This window comes from Antennarius striatus, chromosome 2, assembly GCF_040054535.1.
Source record: "Antennarius striatus isolate MH-2024 chromosome 2, ASM4005453v1, whole genome shotgun sequence".
Classification (NCBI taxonomy): Eukaryota; Metazoa; Chordata; class Actinopteri; order Lophiiformes; family Antennariidae; genus Antennarius; species Antennarius striatus.
Genome location: NC_090777.1, coordinates 16,595,001 through 16,601,645, shown reverse-complemented (window position 1 = coordinate 16,601,645; position 6,645 = coordinate 16,595,001).

Below are 6,645 nucleotides of genomic sequence, written 5' to 3'. Positions count from 1 at the left end.
CGTACGCTTTACTTTAGACAAACACGGGAATTAGTAAAATCCGTCTCGCAAATGACAGACACTGAAATATTCTGACAACACTCCATATGATTTAAATCTGAATCACACTTTTGTAAGTCAGGTTATATAGTTTCACCATTTACAATGATATTGTAAAATTTCGTCCGTATGATTTTACAAGAATGGTTTCTAAGCTGCATTATGTTTCCTTACCATGTGAAAACTATTCATATTTTATCATTCTTATTGACAAAAGGATAACAAGTGGTCAATCTAGACTTAGTCTATATGAATAATAAGTGATGAATAGTAAGTATAGGCTTTAGGACTGTTGGGACAAGAAGACTTCCCTTTTCCGATGAACAGGAGAAGTTAAAAAAAAAAAAAAAAAAAAGGAGACATCATCTCTGTGGAATCCCAATTAGGTCTCAGCTGCTCCAAGCGCGGAGTAGATCTCTGAGTTTAACCTGCTGAGTTTCCTCTGGTCGCGATGATGTCTCGTCGGGTCCCCTGGGGTCCCTGGGGGTCTGGACGAGTCGGGAGTGGGAGCTGCGTTCTGCGGCGCTTCCGCCTCAGGTAGAGGGGTTACTGTCGCACTGCTGGACAAAATACTGAGGGTGTTTGTATGGTGCGGGCTTCCTAACATTTATCACACAGCCTCTTTTCTATCTTATTTTTTCTGTGACTTCGTTTCACGTGAACAGTTTACATGAGATGACTCCATACGTGTGGTCATGAAAAACGGCCTTTGTTCTATGTGATATCATGCTTACTGAGCCATATCTTCAGTCAATTCAGACCAAAGTGAGGAAGGTCACATGTAGAAGGAGATAAGACAGCAACGCAGAATGGAATAAAATCGGAGGTATTCATTTTTTTATAGTCAATTTCCACTAACAGTCCTGTGTAAACCTGCAGCCAAACTTCACTTATATTTTGCAGAGAAATGGTTTGCATTTATACTGTTTTTCAGCCTTCGCCTTTAAATCCACTCGCCTTTCCCACACTTTTTCTTCTGCATGTTTTCAGAGGGGTTACTAAGGGGATAAGACATTGCTGTGAATAGAGAATACTTTTGTTAGCTGCAAACAAGTATGTCCAACTATAGATTTTGTCCATCTGTGATACGGATGGAGGCCTCCCACTGACCCTCTTGTAGCTCATTTGACTTGTAATTTGTCACAAACAGTTTTACTTGATGCCTTGATGTATTTTCACTCATGTCATTGTGAAGAGACTCGGATGCCCCTCTTGCACGTAGTCAACATTTATGAAACTATTAAGGCTGTATCACCTAAACACAAAGTGTCCATGCAAAGAACATGTGGGTTTAAAATTGCTAACTTCTATTTAAGCAATTTTTGTTATTCATTTGTGCTCCATAATGTCTGAACACATTCTAATATCTCCAAAGCAGCCTGTGGTTTTTTTAGCCAGATGAGATGATGTTCAGACTTTGCAGAGAGGAAGGACGCTTCCCCTCAGAGTGAGATGGTGATGAGACCGGCAGGTTTAGGCACGCCCTGGCCTCCTGACACCCTGTGCCACCTCACTGGGACTACATTGGTGTGATCACACCTGGAAGACTGTGTGTGTGTGTGTGTGTGTGTGTGTGTGTGTGTGTGTGTGTGTGTGTGCGTGTGCGTGTGCGTGTGCGTGTGCGTGTGCGTGTGCGTGGGTGGGTGGGTGCGTGGGCATGTGTGTGTTTGTGTGTGTGTTGAACAGCTTCCCTTTTGAACGCTGATTAAATGATCATGGAAAAAGTTAATCTTTTTAGATGTTTTTTTGCAGTTTTGCTGCCCTTTATAACTGTTTGATCGTATGTGGGTGTGTGTGTGTGTGTGTGTGTGTGTGTGTGTGTGTGTGTGTGTGCGTGCGTGTGTGTGTGTGTGCTTTGCAGAGTGATTTGCCCATCACCAGACTGCCCATCCTCTAAGATGTCCCAGTCCACCATCACTGAAGAAGGAGGCACCTTTGAACACCTGTGGAGCTCCTTGTGAGTCTTAACAGCATCTGCTGATGATTGCTTTAATTTCTGTATGCCAAAGTCAACATATTTTCAAACAATGTAATGGTTTTATTAAAATGTGTCATAAATAAGTAGAAAAGGAAAAATCACCAGCCGTCCAGATTTCTTGTGTCTTGAGTCTTATGTTATCTACACGTGTATTTGATTATTTACGCACATGAATAACTGGAATTTTTTTTTTAACCTGGATGATTGCAGTTCTGTATCTTAGTTCTCTTATATCATTTTATTTATTTTATCAGTATAACGGCATCAAAAAAAATTTTCAAACAGAAGTAGTCAGCTGGTCCAATGATCTGTAAATTCTAGTGTTATACATATATCTGGTTTGAATGAAGTGTAAAGTTGGGGATTTTTTTCAGACAGAGTGGTCTAATCTGTGATATCACACAAAGATATACTTGTCAATGTTCATTTTTCATTCACTTTTGACAACTTATCCCTCTTCAGTGGCCCAATGCTGTGTGTTCACAGGGAACCAGACAGCACCTACTTCGAGCTCCCCCCAGGCAGCCATCCAGGTGAGCGTCCTGCACTCTCTAACAACACCTCTGGCAGCCACCACACCGGTGCTGAGGGCTCCATGGACGTCTACCACCTGAGGGACATGAATGACAACGTGATGGTAGGAACATGATAGCATTAAAGCTTCCCTTGTGTAGATGCTACAGCTTTGTTTAGTTGGCTGTTGTTGGGTATCAGATATTATGGTTTCTTTAGGAAAACATACACACACACACACACGCACACACGCACACACACACACACACACACACACACACACACACACACACACACACACACACCTGTTTCTTTTTTGTATCGTTTCACTTTTTCCCTCCAGTGGTGAGGAGATTCCCTCCTATTCAGTTTCCCTCTCCTCTGCAGCCCTTTCCCTCTCTCCACCAGTTCCCTGCTGAGTGCCCTGTAGGGACTCTGTGTGTTTGTGTGTGTGTGTGTGTGTGTGTGTGTGTGTGTGTGTGTGTGTGTGTGTGTGTGTGTGTGTGTGTGTGTGTGTGTGTGTGTGTGTGTGTGTGTGTGTGTGTGTGCGTGTTGATAGAGGTATAATTAAAGCCTAAGCCAGGGCCCCCTTGCTGCTTTGCAGTAGTCACCTGTAAGCAGAGGTGTGTTCATGTGCGTGTTTTTGTCTGTGTGCATTAGCAAACATGCACATATGCTTACACCTCAATATTATAGTTGTTGATTAGAAAATTATTATCTGCAGACGTTATGGGAAATTAATTGACTGTAAATAATTAGCCCAGTTATGATCTTGGACAGCAAGAATCTTACATTTTTAGAACAAGACAAATAAATACTTCATCTGTTTTCATGTTTCCTTCCCCTCTTGATTTTGAATATTGGTGGGATGTCATCTTTCATCGGGCCTGCCTGGGCCTGTCTGGCTGGTTAATGAACAATCATGACAGAAATAAGTGGGAGGAGCCCAGATTTGTTGTTAGATGCAACATAAGGTGAGAAGGCCTAGTCAGGAAAGCGAAAGAAGTGAAGAGCCACAGGACATCCTCCTCCTCCTTCATGTCCTGCTCCACATAGCGGTCAGTTACCCGCTGAGGGTTCAGCTCTTTTAATCATACTTGACCACAACAGAGTGTAAATCCCATGACAGCGAGGAAAAGGGGACTGCACGCAAACCTCCATCTTATGTTTCGGGAGCCTTAAGATGCTGTGTGGTGTGGTGAGTTCTGGTTATGTTCTGTCATTTACAGAACATTTTATAAATGTTTGAAAATAACTTCTTTGTCTCCTCTGGCAGCAGAGATGATTTGTGTTATGGAGTGTGGAAGTTCTAGTGTCATTAGCTTTATCATTCTAGCTCATTAATCAAATGTGATACTATTGAGAGTGGCTTAACAATTTAAAATAAATGTGTTTTGATATATAGTTTGTGTGTAAGTGACATTAAGATTTGTTTAGAGTATATTTGTGTGTGTGTGTGTGTGTGTGTGTGTGTGTGTGTGTGTGTGTGTGTGTGTGTGTGTGTGTGTGTGTGTGTGTGTGTGAGAGAGAGAAAAAAGATGGGAATACATGCATCTGATACACTGCTTTTGTAACTTTCCTTCTTCCTTTGTGCACGAGCATATATATATATATTATAGTTGTTATATATATATACATATAATATTTATATATATATAAATATTATATATATATTTAATATTTATATATACAATATTAAACATGTACAGGCACACAGGAATGTAACTTCCAGTAACTGATGTGTGGGTGTGGTCTCACGTTATTGAGCGGGCTATATAAAATTACCGTTAGGAACACAAATCAATGAGTTTTGATATTTTCTGTTGACCGTCACATCACTGTTCAGATCAGAGCAACATTTGGGCCTTAAGAAGAGGAATGCAAAATTTATTTGCATTTCTTTAGCTTTATTAATAAATCATCTGTCAAATGGACTGAATGAATGTATGCAGGTGTCACAGAGCCACGGCTCTTTTTTTACGCAGCAGATGCGAAACTTTGCTAACAGAAGATAGGCTCATCTAGGACACACCAGAATGGGCCAGAATCCCTAGATTTACATATTGCAGACAATGAGATCTTTTCAAGTCCTCTTATGCCTTCATTAGAGACACCACACAAGACATCCACAGTAGATGAAATCTCATGTGCTGGGATTGGCACATCACAGATATTAGATGCGGTAGACTTGTTTTTCTCCTGCCTAAAGCTGCACCTTTGAACGCATTTGGGATGCGTAGCCGCTTCTCCTTTGGGGACTATTTTGGCATGAGTCCTCAGTATGCTGAGGTCGGAGCAAGTTTTACACTAGTGGTGCTGCTGCGTTGTGGAGTTTCCCACAGTGTGAGTTGTTGAAAAGATTCGAAAAGATGATTCAGCTCTCTGAAAATGCAAAAGGAATGCATGAATCAATATACAAATTGTTTCCAATAGAAGGACAAGAAAACCAGGATGCATGGTTTAGTACATATTAAGAGTCACCACAGATTTCATGGAAAATGTGAAACAATGGCTTCTGGAAGCTGGAAGGCCTTATTCCACAAGATGGTTGTGTTACAGATTAACCAACTAATGAAAACTCAAATGTTTCTACCATTTCATCTGAGGAGACAGCTGTTGAATCAAACGGATAATTTTCCCACTCTACAAATGAAAGTGAGAGACCCTCTTCCCAGTAAAATAATGAAGCTACATTGGACATTCATTGGAAGACAACCAGATAACAGTGCATCAAATATAGGAGGCAGAGCAAGCATTAAATACTGCATGTGTATATATGAAGGCTGAGACTAAACTGCTGCTTTTGTGCAACAAAAACTGCTTAGGGGTAAAAAAAACCAAAACCTTAAGGACAGAATTAAATATGTGAAAAGAAAATGCAACGGGAGCTGGAAGCAAATCTACAGCTGTAATGGAAAAAGTGAAGACACCAGGACCCTCTACGGGATCCAATATTTGTTCCAGTTACCTGTTATGATATTGATGTTCAACCAATGGACAGAGCAACAAATGTTCATTTATGGGAAAGAAAAATGGAATCACAGCAGTGTTAATTTAGCAACAGTGTCTCTCTTCCAATGCAAAAAAGAGAGATTCAGGTTTTTGATAGTGACCCACTTTGTTACTAAACATTCATTAAATCCTTTGAGTGCCATATTTCAACAAAGAACCAAAGCCACCAAGGTTGTCTCCACTATCTGGAGTAACACACAGGAGGACAGCCAAAGGGACTTGTGAGAAGCTGCTTACATTTGGCTCCAGACAGAGGATTCAGGCAGGCTAAATCTCCACTTGAGGAGATGCATAGGAAACCGCAACATGAAATATTTAGAAATCGACTATGAGAATCTTATGTTTTACTATTTACCTTAACTGTATTAAAATACAGAGTATTCTACAGGAAGTTGACATAAATGTCAACTCAATGAGAATAAATCTTAAATTATGCTAAAATACGTTTTGCCAACAGGGGGCACCCTTAAGCAAAAAAAGCATTTTATCTCCTTTCATCACGTCTGTCTGTCCAGGCTGATGTCTTTTGGACAGGTTCCTGTTTACACCTTGTTATTATCGTTAATATCATTAAATCCCCACTAACATGTATTTAAACAAAAACAACTTAGCAAATAGGCCCAGAATCATGTCAAAATTCCCCAGCTGGTGTTTTGGGGCATCCATCCACCCATCCATCCAGCCATTCGACCATCCTGTCATCCATCCATACTCTACAGCACATGTGTCAAACTCAATGCCCGGGGGCAAAATGTGGCCCGCACATCATTGTATGTGGCCCACGAGAGTTCAAGAGGTCAGAGTGTCTAAAAGTAAATACGTATGTCAAAAGTGTGCTTTGACCAAAACTACATTTCCCACAATGCAGCAATTACAGTAAGCCCATTTTAACATTGACAAAAACATTTTGAGCAAAGTTTATGTCTGAAATTGTGTTTGATGTTACTTTTCTTTATTCTCTCCTTGATTGATGGAGTTCTTGGGTTTGATAACCTGAAAAATTAAAGGATTTATGTTATAACAGAGCAACAAACAAATAAATTTTTTCCGTGCAACTGTAATGTGTGTATCTTGAATACGTAATAAATTTGCAGTTATTTAGC